At 51.3% G+C, this 18,465-nt stretch overlaps 1 protein-coding gene across 2 annotated transcripts in view; it reads left to right on the top strand.

Moving 5' to 3' along the window:
- The window catches only part of HIPK2 (homeodomain interacting protein kinase 2), a 438,745-nt gene that overhangs the window by 135,327 nt on the left and 284,953 nt on the right, over window positions 1-18,465 (top strand). The gene's annotated exons all lie outside the window — the stretch shown is intronic.

The following is an 18,465-nucleotide window of genomic DNA, read 5'->3' as shown; positions in this document are numbered from 1 at the left end:
TGTCAGCCGACTTCATTATGGTTTTATTATTTTATAATGTTATGCATTTGCACGGACTAACCGGAGCGCCGTCAGCGCTTCACTGTAGGAACAGTACTGACTCTGTCTGATGATGAGGAAAAAATTACAAATACTCCAACAAAGCAAAACGTTAATTTATAATTACATGAGGCAAAATAAAGTGACAATCGTCAGCAAACAAAAATACACAGCAAACGCGGTGCTTTATTACAGGAGGAAAAAGTGGCATGCGTGGCAGTATAAAAACGTGTAAAGTAACAAGTGTAGAGCCTATAATAGTGTTAATGGCAGACAGCAACGCTGCCGAAGATCCATCAAGAACAGTTGGTAAGTACTAGTAACCACTTGCCACCCACCGACTGTCTGTCAGTGTATGTTAATGATATAATTGCCAAGGAGCGCGCTATCAGGCACACCGGTAGATCCACGCCGACTAACTGCTCATTATGTTGTTGCGGTTGTTGGGGCCTGGCACCTGTTGGGACCGGGTCCCAAACGCTGGGAGAGAGGCCTAGCCTGGATTGATACTAAGCTGCCCTATAATGTGTCCCTGTTGATGGGCGAGTTCCCTCTGCCTTTCTACCCCGTTTTTTGCATTAAGTTTTAGTGGCAGTCTCCCATGTCTTTATACCCCTTTGTCTTAATCTCTCAAGCCTGCCCCAGTGTCAGTTAATCTATCTCTTTCTGCCTCCTTGTCTCTCAGATGGAGTGTGCACAGTACGTCTGCCCTTTCTCCTCTGTGTACCTGCGCCGATTCATTGATGGTACTTGCATTAATTCGCTGCTTGCCCCACTTTTATTTTCATTTCTGATCTTTACTGTGAGCTGTATTTTATCCTGCTACCTATTGAAACACGTACTGTTGTGGCATAGCTGCCAAGGTTTTTCAGATTAATATATGTGACAGTTTTTTTAATATCACTACATTCGTTTGCATCAGTTTTAAGGTCTTTTAGAGTTTTTTCGTTACTCAAATGGGCCTTGTTTCTGATATTTTTGTTTCCCTGATCTTCATTGCTTGATTTTTTTCATTGCAAGAAAGTGTCACTCCTAGTCGTTGAAATGTCACTCATAATTACATTGAAATTATGAAAATGTCACACATAGCAATCTGAAACCTTGGCAGCTATGAGTTTATTTATATAATTCGAGGGTGAGCATCCTGCCTCGATAGCAGGGCTGTAATGTCTGTAATCATGACTCACAGTCGCAGAATTACACATGTAATTACTGAGTCAACGGTAGAGGTATTGTGCCTGTAATAATGGGCTCTCAACAGAGAAAGTACATCATTTTTGTAATTGTTACCCTAAGGATCGAAAATAGTATCATACATTTTAATTCACTTTACATTATTCCAAAGCATTGGCTCGGCATCCTGTCTTCAACAGGATGTAATCTGCCTTCTCTTTCAGGTATTTCTTTAAGGCCTCCTTAACGCTATCTAGTGTTGGTGTGTGCCTTTCGCCAAAGTGGAATGGATTTTCCTTAATCGAAACGGTAACATACAACATCAACCTATGGGTGGAAGCCCCCCAAGCAAAGTCTGTCCAGGGTATCCCACCAGTCAGGAGTGGAGTTTCTGAGCGAATAAAGGTGGTATCTTTAAACTTCACAGACCCCCACGTCCCCCACAGGAAACATCCTTTAGCAAGCAGTCAATACCACGTAGTGCCTTTACAACGCAGTCAGTACCACAATTTGCTTTAGGGAACACCGTGTTGGACCGGTGTTGGATTTTAAGTCCAACATCTTCCCTACTGATACACCGTCTGGAGTTGGAATAGTAATTTATAATCTTCCGAAGTCCAGTGCTTTTCTAAAGCAACTTGTTGTAACAACTTGGGTGCTAAAGGAGCACGCTGTAAAGAGACAATTGTGGTACTGACTGCTTTTTTAAGCCACGCTTGGTTCTGGCATGCGTGGTTCCGTCATACAACACGTCCATATTGTTGCACTGAGTTATTGACATTTTTCGTCAATTGGGAAATCTGAGGCTTAGTTCGAACCAGTTTTCTCCATCGACTCGATGTCTGTAGAATTTCTCATGTGTTGAGGCAGGCTGGCTGTTGATGCATTTATGCCCCCTGAGGAGGGTTTCTTCTGTCTTCATCAGGATTTAACCCTACACTATACCTAGGTAGGTATAGTGGTCATTTGGTACCTTTCCCCTCAAGAAGGAACCTCTGAGCTACAGTCCATCTCCTCCATCAGAACTAATATTATCCCTTGCTGCCTTCAGTGTACTGACAACAACTTTCTTTTCTTTTCAATTTACGAAGATGAAAAAAAGGCTGACCCTATTGATGCAGGGTCATTGAGTGTGGAGAAAATCCGTAATAGACCTAAATTCCATTCTAAGTGATGAAGGTGTGATGTCTTAAAAGAGTTGGAACTTGTAGCCCTGGAAAGATAAGTCAAGTATCTTATTAGCCAGCCACACCAGCTCATATTTTTCTTTAAATAAAACACATGATTATGTCTGGTGGGGCGTTTTTGTTAAATCCCCCATCTCTAATTCTAAGTGTATGGTTTAGTTTCAATAGGGGGCATTCCTGTACGTCTCTGACAAATTGCAGGAGGTTCCTTACCACCTTGGGTGCTATTGATATTTCTCCTCCTGCGCTGAACTTTGAATTTTCCCATTGTTTGTGACAAGGTCAACTCGTCATAAGCACAGCGCAGGTAACACCCATGACGAGCTGACCTTGTCACAAGCATCGAAGCGGTTACATAGCTCAGTATATCTTGCTCCTCTTTGCCACATGGAATGTCTCTAATGTGAATGTTGTTTTTGGGTTACCTGTTTTTATGTCTTAGTGTTAGAAGATGTGTGGCCCTCATTTCGTTCCTTGGGCGCATGATAATTTACCAGATCTGGTGGTGTGCTTCTGATCCGCCATCCACTGTTTTCCTGAGGTCATCGACTTCTGCTTCCAGTATGGGTTTTAAAGGCGCTAGAGATGACAGTATGGTCACTCAGAAGCACTCACACCATTCAGGAGAGATGTGGCTAAGGTCCTAGTTTCCACCTGTAGAGATTCTATTGAAAAAAAAGCATTTCTTATGAAATACAACTTTAAATAAAATGAATGGAAATGGGTGATTGTAAAGGACTCCTTTTCACAAGTAGTATCGTGGCATTAGGACCAGCCGAAAGGGAGAAGAATAGGTGGGTTTCAACTGCTTTCCTGAATTTAGAGTGAATTTCAATTAAATGAGTTAGATGTTGAAGAGCTGGTAGTTCCATAACTTGGGGACAAGCACCAAATAGAATGACCTCCAATTTTGGGTGCTCTTAGAGACAGAACGAACCTGAAGGTGTTTGGCTTCAGGTGGAATATAAAAGGGGGTGTTAGAGAATCTCTTAACATAGATTGAAAGCCCTTCATATATAGGAGCGGAGGAGAACATTGTGTCTTAATTTCACCATGAAGCTGTACTAGTAATAGTAGCTGGTGGAGCTGCCTTGTGTACAGAGGAGACAGAGACTGCATTGTGAGACTAATATGGCAGGGAGGCCAGAGAAACGAGAACTAGCCCAATTAAGTCCAGCATTAATAAATGCAGTAGCTAATGTTCCATGCTAAGCCGGTCAAAAAGAAGGAAAACATTTTCTAAGGATTCAAAGTTGTTTTCTAAGGATGTGAACTGTGAAGTAAGAAGAACAACATAGGTGTTGAATGGCTACCTAGAATGAAGACCATTTGAGGTTGAGTCCCATCTACGACCAGCTTTGATCACCATTTCGTAGCCTGAAGGTGATAGACAGGAGACGATTCTTCATAAGATGAAGGCTTAATTTAAGCTAATGATCCACCATCCAGTACGGTGTCTCTCATAAGCACCGCTCAGATGCTTGACAACCTCCACACAAGTAACTGTTAGATAGGCCTATGAGCCATTTGCTTACTGCTGGACAGCAATGTCAGCGAGGTTCCATAACGAATGCAGCGACCTACAACAGCCTGGATTGACCCTTGGAGAACCCCATAGCAACCCGGAAAGGGCAAAACAGATCTTTCCAATTAGGATTGCATGTAATTCTTTTGTCAGGAAGGGAGTGTACCAATCCAACAGACTACTCCTGCACCCCATGTGGAAGTGCCAAGTTTTAGGCAGTACCTCATCTGTGCTATCCAGAATGATAGGTGATCATCAGGTTAATTTGAATTAACCTAGAATGCTGTATGGCCACCTTAACATGCCATCATTTAAGAAAACAAAGGGCATGTGATGGCTGGTCTGAATTTAAGACTCTAGCATGGATTTCTTCAATAAATGTGCCACTGACCTAACCTCAGAGCAGTCTGGAGAAAGTGGCAGATTGACTAAATATGAGAAATCCTTTAAATAGGATTTAATATTTGAAAGAAGAAGCAACTTCTAAAGGAGGGTGGTGAAGTTATGTGCAATATATTTAATGATAATAATGAATTTTTGACAATATTTATAATCCGTACTATTGAGCACATTGCACACCAGGTTGCTAGGTCACCCTATGTTGAACCCTTTCAATTGCCAGGCTTTTATTTAAACGTTGCACAGTTTGAGGTGTGCAGCTGGCTCCTCATGCTTCAGAGCTGTGCCAAATCTTCAGATACAGCTCCTTTTTCGGAAAAGAAGACTCTAGGCTTCAGGAACTCTTGGCTCCTCAACTCCAGGTATCTTGCTGTTTATTCACAATCAGGTATGTGAGATCTCACAACAGCACCCGCTGGTCACAAAACATTGTACCACCCCACATCTGTCAAATAGGGAACATTGGGGAGTGGAGAAGCCATTTGTAGGTTTCTGAAAGGTCATTGTGATTTGTGTGCTTGGTACAATGTATGGGAGGATGAGATAATCAAAGTGGTCTGTTCTTTAGATCCGTAAGGGAATAAAATTAAGAATTTCCGATGGTCCCGAGCATTGAGAGGTGGCATGTGTAAGTGATGTCATTATGCTAGTTGAACCTAGAATTCACAGCATTCTGGTTGTAATTAACATAAAGGGAGCCCCACCTTGAGTTTTTTTCCCTAAAGCCTGCAGAAATGCCCCCATTCAGATCCGTGATTCCCTCATTCATGCACTCTAGAGGCCCTCGTGTCCTGCACCAGATGGAGTAAGATGGAATGTGTGCGATTCTCCTGGACTGCCGAGCAGTAATACTTGAATAGCAGGAGGCGCCAACGGGCGTACACGGACTATCATATGCCCCAAATCCTTCCACCCATCCTCCTCCATCTTACGCCTGTGTCCGCCCTTCCTCTCTAAAACGTTTTTACTTATTACCCTTAGCTACTGACTCTGGGATTTGAACAACTACTGTATGTAAACCAAGGAAATGAGATTCAGTTCTACCACTAAGAATTAAAGAAGGGTTCTCATGACCAAATCCTACCCACCATCCTTGGAGGCACGTGGTATATTCTGTGAACCATCGTCGTGCATATTTCCACATTGCTGTTGCCTGATCAAGTGGATTCTGTTCTTCCACTGCGTATCGAAGAAGTCCCATCTTCTCCAGGTCTTATCCACCATCCATAGAGGCACATGGTCTGTGCTCTGGACCGTCATGGTGCGTGTATCAATACTGCAGTCCTTGGTCGTTCCCGGTACCTTCAAAGCAGGGTGATCTTCCGGTGTCTGTAGTGGGAACTCATGCTCCAAGTGGAGGCATTTGTTTATCTCTTCCTTTAGAACTGGCTGAATAGGGTCTCCTCCTCAGCTTTCAGCTTAGACCCCATCTTCTTCTTGGGGTTGTTACTTAAGCTCAGAGCTAGTCTGACTGTGCCTGCAATGCCAGCTGATTCATTCTAATGCGCAGAACATGTTCCAGCCTTTGTTGCTTCTGCCGGCCAATACTTTAACCGCCCGCCTGGGTTTAACATTTGTGGTCCTAACTCTTCTTATATTTTGGAATTTGTGCCTACTGTTGTTGGCTGCAGCTCTTGCAGGCCTCTCCCCTGATCTAGCTTGTCTCTTTTGTGTTGATCCCCCATGCCTGCTGAAAACCAAACGCCTTTCCTTCTGGTGACTCTCCACCCCTCCCATTCCGCAACTGAAGTTGAAATCCCGCTGTATTGTTCTGGGACAATCTTACTTGAAATGTTTTATCATGCCCTAATCTGGACACATTTAGTGAACATCAAAGTAATCATAGTGACAGTGTCAGTTTTGGAGCGAAGTAGGCCTACCCTTTTCAACCACAACAACTTTATAAATAAATACAGCTTTAAAATGTACATACTTTTTTTATTAGGATTTATTATTTATATGTGTGGCCATTTTTGTGATATCCACACTAGTAAGTAGATTCTTGCAAAGCTGCTTCCACAGTGCCAGGAATGTAATGCTCAACTGATGTCACTTCCTGTTATGTCACATCTTAGAGGGGCCTCTCATTGTACCTATTCTGCTCGGGCCCCACAAACCCTATATGTCATACATCAATACCTGGCTTGGTGAACCCTAGAAAGAACCAGCCAACATCATTCAAGTTCTCCTGCTTTGATCATAAACAACTTTATGACTTTGGACAGGGTGGGCGCAGTGTCTCATGGGAGAGACGTCTCCTCTAAACATGAACAGACAAATTACTTCATATATGCATCGCTGACTTCAAGGCATTTTCCCATGTCTTCAAAAAGGCCTTGTTCTGGTCCACACAAAGCAGCTTTCATGACGAACTGGGGCAAGGTGTGAAAAGCCCCAGATTGTTGCTGCATGTGCAACAAGCTAAACTGGAGCATTTCTGCAACAAAGTACAATAAAATATGTATTTTGAATTGCACGTTCTCCCAAAGGGTATATGTGCTGCTCCCCAACTAAATGTTGCACATTTTATCAACCTCAGGACACTGAAAGGTGGATCCCAGCGGCTGAGAATCGAACGTGACCGTAGATTGAACACAGACGCCTTTAGTGGTGCCTTCGTCCCGTGTGCCACCAGACAAGACTGACAGCCATAATGTACAACACTGCCGAGGCACGGGAGCCCAAAGCCCGGGACTTCACCCGCCGGGCCTGGCAAAGCGCGCTGCCCGCGCCGACGCCATGGGGGCGGCTGGCTGCACAAGGGCCTGCTCGTATTTCAGCTGCTCGGGCGCTCTTAGCAGTAAGCCTCTTTTCCCACTGCTTTGCGAGATTGGAATGCGGCTTCTCAGAAACACCCCGCGGGCCCTCCTTTTCCTCTGTTTTTATTAAATGTCCGATTATGAGGCGAGGTCATGCAGAGTTTGCCACGCAAAAGCATTTCCCGAACCCTTTCCACCAAGTGCTTATTATGAACAGATGCACTTTAGCAGGCGCATGCGCGTGATGCCTCGCTCTCATTGGGCGGCCTGTGGTTTGTTGTGTCGTGTTACAGACCTATATAGCACCAAACAGACAGACCAGGAGTATCCAAGCGCTTTGCAGGAATGATCTTCCAAACTCTAGAAGTTGACAGGAGGTTGGGTCGTTTGAAGACCCTTTGGAGGAGCCGAGCCTTGGTGGGATGTTTGTTATGTGAGCCTGGCTACTGTGTATGCCCATGTCAAGGAACATAAAGATAGGTGGTTCCCAGGGCTTTAAGTGGGATGAAAAAACTGGGGGGGTCTCTCAAAGTGGCGTGGTCAATGTAATTAAGGGCGCGGTTTAAAAACACATAGGCTAAAAATCTGTGCTGTGACTTGTATTTTGCTGTTCCTGTCATTGCGTCCAGATATATGTTTCAACAAGTCAACGAATACCTACAAGTCAGGACTATTGGCTTTGTCACCAGTTGTCAGTTGCATAAGATAAATAAGCAGCAACTATGGCTTGTAGACAATATTGAAAAAACTTCCACTTAAAGCCCTGGTGACACCACAACAATGTTGCTGCTCCTGAGTTTCAAAAAGAGAAGGGAAATCCAGAGAGAAAATGACTTTCTTTAAAGGATTTCCCTTCCCCCTACAACGCTAACCATGCACATATCGATGTGCCTGCTGTCACGTCCGGAAAAAAACAAACGGACCGCCTGTGCAAACCAGAGCCCGATAGAGACCCGTTTCGAAGCCCCCTTAAAAAAACTTCCGGTGCTCAGACCCAGTGAGACCCGGCCCACTTAAAGCCCTGGTGGTTACTGAATATCATGGCTGGCTGCTCTTATGTGACGCTAGAGTCTTGTTTATAGCTCACATTCTGCCATCAGTATGGCTCCGTAGCAGTGCTCAACACCGGCACTTAATCATCAACTACGGCTCTTGAGCAACAGTAAGAACACATTCATTTTTGGTAGGCACAACGATTAAGTGATTCCTTGGGGAGAGTAGTTGGCCTAACGGCTAGGGCGCTCGACCTCGGACCTGGGGATCTGGGTTCGAGTCTCGGTAACGACGCCAAAACCTCCTGTGATTCTGGGCAAATCACTTAATCTCCCCCGTGCCTAAAATGAATGTGTGTCCGTCCTCATGTAACGTAACTGGTGCTATGTAAAGCGCTCTGATACCTGATTCGGTTCGGGTCTAGTTCGCGCTATATAAAACTCTATAAAAAAAAAAGAATCACAGGCTGCTGAGCTGACACCGAGACTCAAAGCTGGTTCCCTAGCTCCAAAGTCGGCAGCTCCGGTCATTTGTAAAGCGCACTACTCACCCGTGAGGATCTCAAGGCGCTCAGGGGAGGGGTGCTGCTACAGCTCGAAAAGCCAGGTCTTGAGTAGCCTCCTGAAGGTGAGTAGGTCCTGGGTCTGCCATAGGAAGATGGGGAGGGTGTTCCAGGTTTTGCCGGTGAGGTGGGAGAACGATCTGTCTCCGGTGTTCGCTCTTCGGATGCGGGGGAAGTTGGCCAGGGCGAGGTCCTCATATGAATCTTTGGTGGTTAAGGACTGCATTTACAGAATTCCTCTGACAGGAGGTCTCATATTTCTTCACTATAAATGTAGGATCTGGCTTCTTTGCCACGTCGTTCTGGAAGTCACATAAAGTGGCCAGTAGGCAACAGGAGATGTCTTTCTTGGTAGTCCATGAGGAAATCAGAAGGTCGGAAGTAGTGGGCCTTGAGGAAGAAATCCATGCTTTAGAAAAGAAGCCGATGGCTGCTTACAATGGGGACATCATCAACCTAGGTTTGCTGATATTTGCTGAGGAAAAAGTTTCTGGCTTCAGCTAAATTGCCCTGGGCTGTCATGCAATTTAGAGCATTCTAAATGTGTGACAATCAGGAAAGCTCCTACACTCGCTACTGATCTGAACTTCGTACCTGCTATTGCAGGCCGTAGTGGACAGCTACTCAAAGACCCCTTACAGCTATTATGAACAGTTCTGCAAGGCTTGACCCTTCCAAAGTAAAAAGAGGAAACCTCATTATAAAGGATCTGATGGTCCCTAGGCTCTCCTCTGAGGGTAGAGTGGCGCTTCACCTCCCATGATCGGAAGATTAAATCCTGGAAGCAATAAAATCAATGCTGGCATGGAAAACACTGGGTCCCAATGGCTTTCCAATAGAATATTAAAAAAAATATTCTGCCTTTATGGCTCCACACCTACTAATGTTTTTTGCAGAAGCTGTCCGATCTGGCTCACTGATAAGTGATCTGCAAGGGGCCATATCTCCGTAATCCTAAACCTTGCAAACACTTGATTGCTTCACTATTTAATATTGAAATCAAAATGTAATGCAAGATCTTTGCTAGCCACCTGCTGGCTGGGATCACCTCTCTCGTCTGCCTTGACCGAAGCAGCATCATGCCAAAGCTTGGTGCGTGCCACTCCTTCTGCCGATTACAAGTGGCCCTTCATCAATCTGGCCAATTTAGGGGACCCAGCACCTTTGGTCCTTGTGCCTTTGACTCTGTTCTCCGGCCCTTCATGCTCAGGGGGCTGGACTGCGTGCATTTCGGTCTATTGTTTCAGAAGTATGTTTACGTCCTTTATAACGTTTCATGGGCTCAGGTCAGGGAGAATAATGTACTCCTCCCTCCTTTCTTGATCAAGCGTGGGAGCAGGCACAACTGCCCCCTATCACCTCTCCTCTTTGCACTTGTGATCAAGCCGCTCGCAGAGTGGATGCGACAAGATGCACAACTGAAAGGATTAGCTGGGCATGATCTGAACGAGGATAGAGTTTCTCTCTATGCTAAGTGGCAGCATGAGCCACGAGCCGCGGCCCGTGCCGGTAAGAGCGGTGGGGCCGGGTGGGGGGTGATTTCGACAGACAAGAACGAGGTCTCCAACATCTATAACTCCTTCCCCCAGAGGGCAGACAATGGCCTTGCCTCCCTGGAATCCACAAGAACGGAAGGGGAACATCGGCTAACCAGGTTTGTCACTCCTTCCACTACGGAGCTTCTCCGCATTTGTGGATCTATAAAATCTGGTTCCCCTAGAGACCCGACCACTCCTAGTCGGTTAAAGGATAGCTTGCCAGTTCTAGAGCCCTATGTACGTCAGCTGCTGGATATCTCCTTTGAGTCTCAAGTGGTGCCTAAGGCCTGGAAACAGGCTGTGGTACTTCCCCTGCAAAAAAAGGCCAACGTTAGCTTTGAAAAGCTGGATAACCTCCGTCCTATTTCCCTTCTTCCTTATATGGCAAAGGTGGCGGAAAAAACAGCCAATATACAGCTCATGCAGTTCGTGGAGACGGCTTCGCTACTCCACGACTCGCAATTTGGTTTCCGCCCCCGTCATTCGACGGAGTCCGCTCTCCTTGTGGCGGTGGAAGCACTCAGACAGGGAGTTGACGAGGGCCAGACGATGGCACTGATTTTACTAGACTTAAGTGCAGCATTCGACACTGTAGCACATTCCACCTTGCTACAGTGTCTGAATGGAGGAGGGGTGACAGGAGCTGCGCTTGGCTGGATTAAGTCCTTCCTCACGGAGAGGTGTTTCCAGGTCAGATTGGGTGATTACTACTCCAGGGAGATTGAGTTGGGCCAGGGCGTACCGCAGGGTTCGTCCCTGAGCCCAACTCTATTTAACATCTATGTCTCCCCCCTGGCAGCCATCGTGGAGGGGTATGGTCTCCGCCTGGTGTCCTACGCCGACGACACGCAGCTGGTCATCTCCCTATCGCGCGCGCCCGGACTTGCGGCAGACATCTTCAGGAACTGCATGAATGACCTTGCTGCCTGGATGTCTGCCAACTGTTTAAAGTTAAACGGGAGCAAGACCGAGGTGCTCGTGGTGGGGGGAGTGCCGTCTGCGTGGTCGTCGGCGTGGTGGCCACCGTGTCTGGGGGAAGTTCCTGCTCCCTGCCGCGAGGCCAGAAACCTTGGCGTATGGTTGGATAAGGACCTCACCTTTGGCCCACATGTCGGTCGAGTGGCAGGGATCTGTTTCGGTGTTCTGAGAGCTCTCAGGAAAGTATTAGATCTGCTTCCCACTCCTGCTCGTCAGACACTGGTGCATGCCCTGGTTACCTCCCGACTCGATTATGGGAATCTGCTCTACCTGGGGGCCTCCGGCAGGGTCCTCGGCCGCCTGCAGGTTCTACAAAACGCAGCGGCGCGGCTGGTCCTCAGACTCCCCAGGAGGTCATCCGCCAAACTGGCCTTGCGGGCGCTTCATTGGCTCCCCATAGAGAGGAGAGTGGAGTTTAAGGCTCTTGCCACTTGCCATCGTATCCTGAGTGGCAAAGCACCTCTCCCGCTCCAGAGCCTTATAGCCCATTATGAGCCTGCACGCAGTCTCCGGTCTTCGCAGACCGGGCTGTTAAAAGTCCCAAGAATATTTCAAGCTCGCATGGGAGGCAGATCTTTCAGATACCTTGCTCCCAAGCGCTGGAACAATCTGCCACTGGAACTTCGGTTGGAACCCTGCGAAGTCCAGTTTAGAAAAAAACTTAAAACGCACCTGTTTCAGTAGATAGCTTGGTTGGGAGGAGGGGGGGACAGCCACACCACTTGCCATAGCGCGGAGACACGCCAGTGGCGTAATCAGGCGCTTAATAAATGTCCAATAATTAATTATTTATTTCATTTTTCCTCGTGGTCGTCTGTCGAATCCCGGCCCCACCGCTCTTACCTACACGGGTGCGGCTTTGAGCCATGTTAGACGGGGACCTGGAGGGTCGGCCGAGCACAGTGATCGCACAGACAGGTAACTTCCCCCCCACAGATGGACACCACACAAAGCTTATGGTAACACCTTTTATAGGCACTTCGGGTAGTAGAGTGGTACGATACAGGGCGATCAGGACACGATGATCCTCTCAATTCTAGTCTCTAGTAAGGGAAGGGGGTAGCGGGACAGTCTTGGTACCCACGGGTACGGGTGTGTAACGGTGATAGCTCACAATTCTCGAGCTCGGTGTTCGGAGGGGTCAGACCGCGGCAGCGCCGGCAGGTCCCGAAGAGGTCGTAGGTGGCACGGGCCGCGGCAGCGCCAGCAGGTCCCAACGAGGATGAAGGTTACAACGGGCCGCGGCAGCGCCAGCAGGTCCCACGAGAATGCAGGTTGCAAAGGGCCGCGGCAGCGCCAGCAGGTCCCACGAGGATGAAGGTTACAACGGGCCGCGGCAGCGCCAGCAGGTCCCACGAGAATGCAGGTTGCAGAGGGCCGCGGCAGCGCCAGCAGGTCCCACGAGGATGAAGGTTGCAGAGGGCCGCGGCAGCGCCAGCAGGTCCCACGGGGATGAAGGTTGCAGAGGGCCGCGGCAGCGCCAGCAGGCAGGACAATAGTTCACAAGGCAGGGCTGTGGCAGCGCCAACAGTCCGTCAAGGATGAGTTCGTCGCGGTGTCTCTCGACTCCAGGATACAACTGCCTTCCTGTCCTGGGGCTGCCTCAGTTATAGGTCTGGCGCCCTTTGATGTCCGGACCCTCGCTCTTGGAGGTCGGGAGGTCCGGGATGAGGGAGTCCAGACACCCAGCAGGGGGGTGGAGCCAGCGCCCGAGGAGGCTGGGGGTGCTCGGCACCTGGCGGGGGAGAGCCATCGACACTTCGTACTCCCATTGACCTGCCAAGTGGGCCGTTCACCTCCTGGGTGGAGGGTGGTGCCGGGATGTCGGGGCCTGGCCAGGCCCGGGGTTGGGGTCGGGCTGAGGCCGCACGGCCGCTTGGTGCCGTGTCCAAGATGGCGGCTGAGCCGGGCAATGGTGCTGACGGTGGCCCGGGCCCTATCCTGCGGGGAGGGAGCGAGCCCTTCATGTGGCCTGTCCAACATGCGTCCCCCCCAGCTGAAGGCGGGGAGAGTCACCCATCTTCTTGGGGACTTTCCTCGTCGAGGCGGAAAAAGCGGGACAGGCCATCCGCGTTGGCGTGGTCTTGGCCGGGTCGATGTTCCACAGTGAAGTCCATCCCCTGCAGGGAGATGGACCAACGTAGTAGTTTCGGGTTTTCCCCCCGCATCTGCATGAGCCATTGCAGGGGTCGATGATCGGTCTGGACCCGGAAGTGGGTGCCGAAGAGATAAGGCCGGAGCTTTTTGAGGGCCCACACCACGGCGAAGGCCTCCCTCTCGATGGTGCTCCAGCGTCGTTCTCGGGCCAGGAGCCGTCTGCTGATGAAAGCCACTGGCTGGTCAAGTCCTTCGGGGTTCAGCTGGGAAAGGACTGCCCCAACGCCGTGGTCGGAGGCATCTGTTTGGACGATAAATTCCCGGCTGTAGTCGGGGGCCTGGAGCACCGGGGCGGAGCACATGGCGGCCTTCAGCTTCTCGAAGGCCGCTTGACAGTCTGGGGTCCAGTTGACCTCCTTGGGTTGGTTTTTAGAGGTGAGTTCCGTGAGGGGCCCTACGATGCTGCCATAGTCCCTCACGAACCGTCGGTAGTAGCCTGTGAGTCCCAAGAAGGCGCGGACCTCGGTCTGGGTGATGGGGGACTGCCACGACTGGATGGCAGCGATCTTGAGTTGCAGAGGGGCCACCAGACCGCTTCCCACCTGGTGCCCGAGATAGGTCACGGACCCCTGGCCAATTTGGCATTTGCTGGCCTTGATCGTGAGGCCAGCTCGTTGGAGGGCCTGTAGCACCTCTCGGAGGTGGTGGAGGTGGTCGGACCAGTGGTGGCTGTACACAGCGATATCGTCCAGGTAGGCGGCGCTGAATCCTTCGAGTCCTGCCAGGACCTGGTTTACTAGCCGCTGAAATGTTGCTGGCGCATTCTTCATGCCGAATGGCATGACCTTGAAGTTATAGTGGCCATCAGGGGTAGAGAATGCCGATCGTTCTTGGGCCCGGGGTGTGAGACCGATCTGCCAGTAGCCCGCTGTCAGGTCGAAGATGCTGAGGTAGCGGGCAGCTCCCATGCGGTCGATTAGTTCATCTGCTCGGGGAATGGGGTGTGCGTCTGTTCTGGTGACCGCATTCAAGCCCCGGTAGTCGACGCAGAACCGGAGCTCCGGCATGGCGCCGGGGGCGGCCGCTTTGGGGACCAGTACCACTGGGCTGGCCCAGGGGCTGTCTGAGGGCTCGATGATCCCGAGTGTGAGCATCTTGGCCACCTCCTCTTGGATGCAGGCCCGTACCCGATCTGGTACGCGGTAGGCCCGATGGCGGATAGGGGGACTGTCTCCAGTGTCCACGTCGTGTAAGCACCAGGGGGAGACCCCTGGGGTGAGGGAGAACAGGGTGGAGAACTGGAGCAGGAGGACTCGGCAGTCTTGGCGCTGTTCCAGGGTGAGGGCCTCCGAGAGTCGGACCCCGTCCACGGAGCCGTCCTTCTCCCGTGACCGTAGGAGGTCAGGAAGGGGTTCGGAGTCCTCCTCGGTTCCATTGTCGGTTGCCATCAGGAGACTGAGTTCGGAGCGTACAAAGTGGGGTTTCAGTCTATTAGCGTGGAGGACCCGGAGAGGGTTTCGGGAAGATTCCATATCGATGAGATAGGTGACAGGGCTCTTGCGCTCGATTACTTTGAAGGGCCCCGTCCATTTGTCTTGCAGGGCGCATGGTTCGGTAGGAGACATTACCCACACTTGTTGGCCGGGTTCAAATTCGATGGAGGATGCATTTTGATCGTACCACCTTTTCATGTCTTCCTGACTGGCCTCCAGGTTTGCTTTTGCCATCTCTCTGAACCTTCTGGTCTGGTTGCGGAGGGTTAGGAGGTACTTGAAAACATCTGGAGTGTTCTTTAGAGGGGGCATTTCCCAGCCTTCTTTGACTAGGCTGAGCGGGCCTCGCACCGGGTGTCCATACAAGAGTTCGAAAGGGCTGAAGCCGAGGGACTTCTGGGGGACTTCTCGGTAGGCAAAGAGAAGGCACGGTAGTAGCACATCCCACTGGCGACGGAGGGGCTCTTCCAACCCCCCAATCATCCCTTTGAGCGTGCGGTTGAATCGCTCAACCAGTCCGTTCCCTTGAGGGTGATAGGGGGTCGTGAATCGGTAGGTGACCCCACACTGTTGCCAGAGGGACTTCATGTATTTTGAGATAAAGTTCGTACCCCTGTCGCTGACGACTTCCCGGGGGAAGCCCACTCGAGAGAAGATCCCCATCAAGGCTCGACCCACTACTGGGGCTGTTATCGTACGAAGGGGGACCGCTTCAGGATAGCGGGTAGCGTGATCCACCAGGACCAGGATGAAGCGATGTCCCTGTGCTGTTCGGGGGTCCAGGGGCCCCACAATGTCTATTCCCACCCTTTCGAACGGGGTGGTCACCACGGGGAATGGTTGTAGGGGTGCCTTGAGTTTGCGGCCGCTCTTCCCACTGGCCTGGCAGGTCGGGCAGGACCGGCAATGGTTGGATACGTCATTTCTCATTTTGGGCCAAAAAAAGTGAGTCACCAGGCGGTGGTAGGTCTTGTCTTGGCCCAGGTGCCCGGCCAGGGGGACATCATGGGCTAGGTTCAACAGGAAGTCTCTGAAGTGGAGGGGCACCACCAGCACTCGCCCGGCCCCCAGTTCTGCGATTTTCTGTTCGCTGTACAAGAGATCATCGACCCAATAAACCCAGTGGGCCCCGGTGGTGTCTCCTTGGCTCTGGGCGAGCGCTTGCTGTCGCAATCCCTCGAGGGAGGGGCAGGTCTTTTGCTCCTGCCGGAATTGTTCCTGGGTGGGCCCCCCTTCTTGACGCCACTGAGCCAGGTCGGGAAGCTCGGGGGGCTGTGTGGACCCCTCTGGGGTGGGGTCCGGGTGGTCGGTCTGGATGAAGTCTTCTTCTGGAGTGATCGAGGGCGGAGGTGCTGCCCATTCTGGTTCTTTTGGTCTAGGGATGGTGCGGGTGGCCATGGACCGGGTGGTTACGCACGCCCAGTCCGGGAGACCCAACATCCCCAGATGCTCTCTTCTTTCCACAGCGGCCCACGGGGAGCTCTCGAGATCGTTCCCCAGGAGGCAGTCTACGGGGGCATCGTCACGGACAGTTACTTTCAGCATGCCGGACACTCCTCCCCATTCGAAGGGGACGCAGGCCATCCGACACAGGCTCTCCGAGTTATCTGCCGATCGGACGGGGCAAAGTACGTTTGGTAGGATTTGTTCTGGGGTCACCAGGTGACAGCGGACGGCCGTCACACTGGCCCCGGTGTCACGCAGGGCCTCGGCCTTGCGCCCATTGATGCTCACCCATTGGCTGTACTTCCGAGTGTTGGCGGGCAGGGGAGTCCGCGGGACCATGTCTCTTCCTCCTAGGCATGCCAGGGTCATGGCGGCGGGTTCCCACTCGAACTGCTCCGACTCATAGGTCTCCGTGTCTTCGGAGACTTGTTCTTCTCCCAGAGCGGCGGCCGCCATCTGGCGGGGCCCGGGGGCCTGGTTCTTCGGGCAGGTCGGGTCACTGGCATAGTGGCCGACTCGCTGGCATCGATGACACGTCACGTTAGCTCGGAATCCCGGGCGCATCGGGGGGTTTCCCCGGCCTGCTGGGGCCGGGGTGGCGTTAGTGGGTGCGGCCGGGGCGGCGTCTCTGCCCCGGCCCGGGCCTCCTCCTCCTCCTCCTCGGGGACGATGGTGACCTTGGTTGGTTCTGTTCTGCTCATTCGGCCCACTCCGGGCCACTCGGGTGCTCTCCCACCGGTCAGCCTCGGTGGCGAGCTGCCGGGGTTCAGTCAATTTACTGTCGAGGAGGTGCTGCCTGAGCTCGACAAAGCAGTTGTTGGAGAGGTGCTCCCACACAATGAGATTGAAGAGTTGTTCGTAAGTGGTTACGTTGTTACCCTTGATCCACCCCTCGAAGGCTCGGCTGAAATAGTTCACGTATTCCAACCACGTCGTACCTGGGATCCTGGTGCAGTTGCGGAACCTCTGGCGGTACATTTCGGGTGTAAGTCCATATCGATTGAGGAGGGCGGCCTTCATGTGGTCATAGGACGTCATTTGATGGTCCGGAAGCTGCAGCAGGGCATCACGACCCTCGTTGACGAATCTCCCCCATAGACCGGCTCCCCAGTCACTTCGAGCGACCCGGTGGGCGGTCATGGCAATCTCATAGGCCTTGAACCACTGCTGTATGTCGTCGTTCCGGTGATATTCTCGGACCACATCCTTGGGGATGTGGACCTTCTGCTCGGTAGGACCCGGGGAGTGCGGTTGCTCGGGCACCCCTAGGTTTTTGTTCAGTTTGCGCATTTCTATCTCCGCTAGTTTGCACTCGTGCTCGTATGCCAGTCTTTTTTCTTCGAGGTCTCTCTGTCTCTGTTTTTCCTCTCGCTCTTCTCTGAGCCGTAAGTGTTCTAAGTTTATTTTTTGTTCCGCCAGTTTCAATTCTCCGTCTAATCTGAGTCGTGCCAAGTCTAACTCGTGTAATCTATTTTTTTCCCGCTCTTGGATCTCTTCATGGGAGGGGCCTGTTCTCCGTTCCTCCGTCCGGGTGGTGTTGACTTCCGGGGCTGCGGGGTCCCGGGGGGTTGCGGTATTTGTCTCTGTCCAGGCCTCTAGGGCGTTTTTGAAGTCTTCTTTTGTGCTTAGCCCGGTGGTAGCAATGCCTAAGTCCATGCAAAATTGCTTGAGCTCTCGGTGGTTGTATTCTTCCAGCTTTTCCATCTGGAACTTCTCCGCCGATCCGCTCTCTTTGGTCGTCATTGTGGTTTTAGTTGTAGGGTGAGTTACTGTCTGTACGGTACGCGTTGGTTCGGATCGCGCCGCTAGCCACCAATGTTAGACGGGGACCTGGAGGGTCGGCCGAGCACAGTGATCGCACAGACAGGTAACTTCCCCCCCACAGATGGACACCACACAAAGCTTATGGTAACACCTTTTATAGGCACTTCGGGTAGTAGAGTGGTACGATACAGGGCGATCAGGACACGATGATCCTCTCAATTCTAGTCTCTAGTAAGGGAAGGGGGTAGCGGGACAGTCTTGGTACCCACGGGTACGGGTGTGTAACGGTGATAGCTCACAATCCTCGAGCTCGGTGTTCGGAGGGGTCAGACCGCGGCAGCGCCGGCAGGTCCCGAAGAGGTCGTAGGTGGCACGGGCCGCGGCAGCGCCAGCAGGTCCCAACGAGGATGAAGGTTACAACGGGCCGCGGCAGCGCCAGCAGGTCCCACGAGAATGCAGGTTGCAAAGGGCCGCGGCAGCGCCAGCAGGTCCCACGAGGATGAAGGTTACAA

Source organism: Lissotriton helveticus, chromosome 1_1 (genome assembly GCF_964261635.1).
Source record: "Lissotriton helveticus chromosome 1_1, aLisHel1.1, whole genome shotgun sequence".
NCBI classification, from domain to species: Eukaryota; Metazoa; Chordata; class Amphibia; order Caudata; family Salamandridae; genus Lissotriton; species Lissotriton helveticus.
This window is presented reverse-complemented; position numbering and strand designations above follow the sequence as displayed.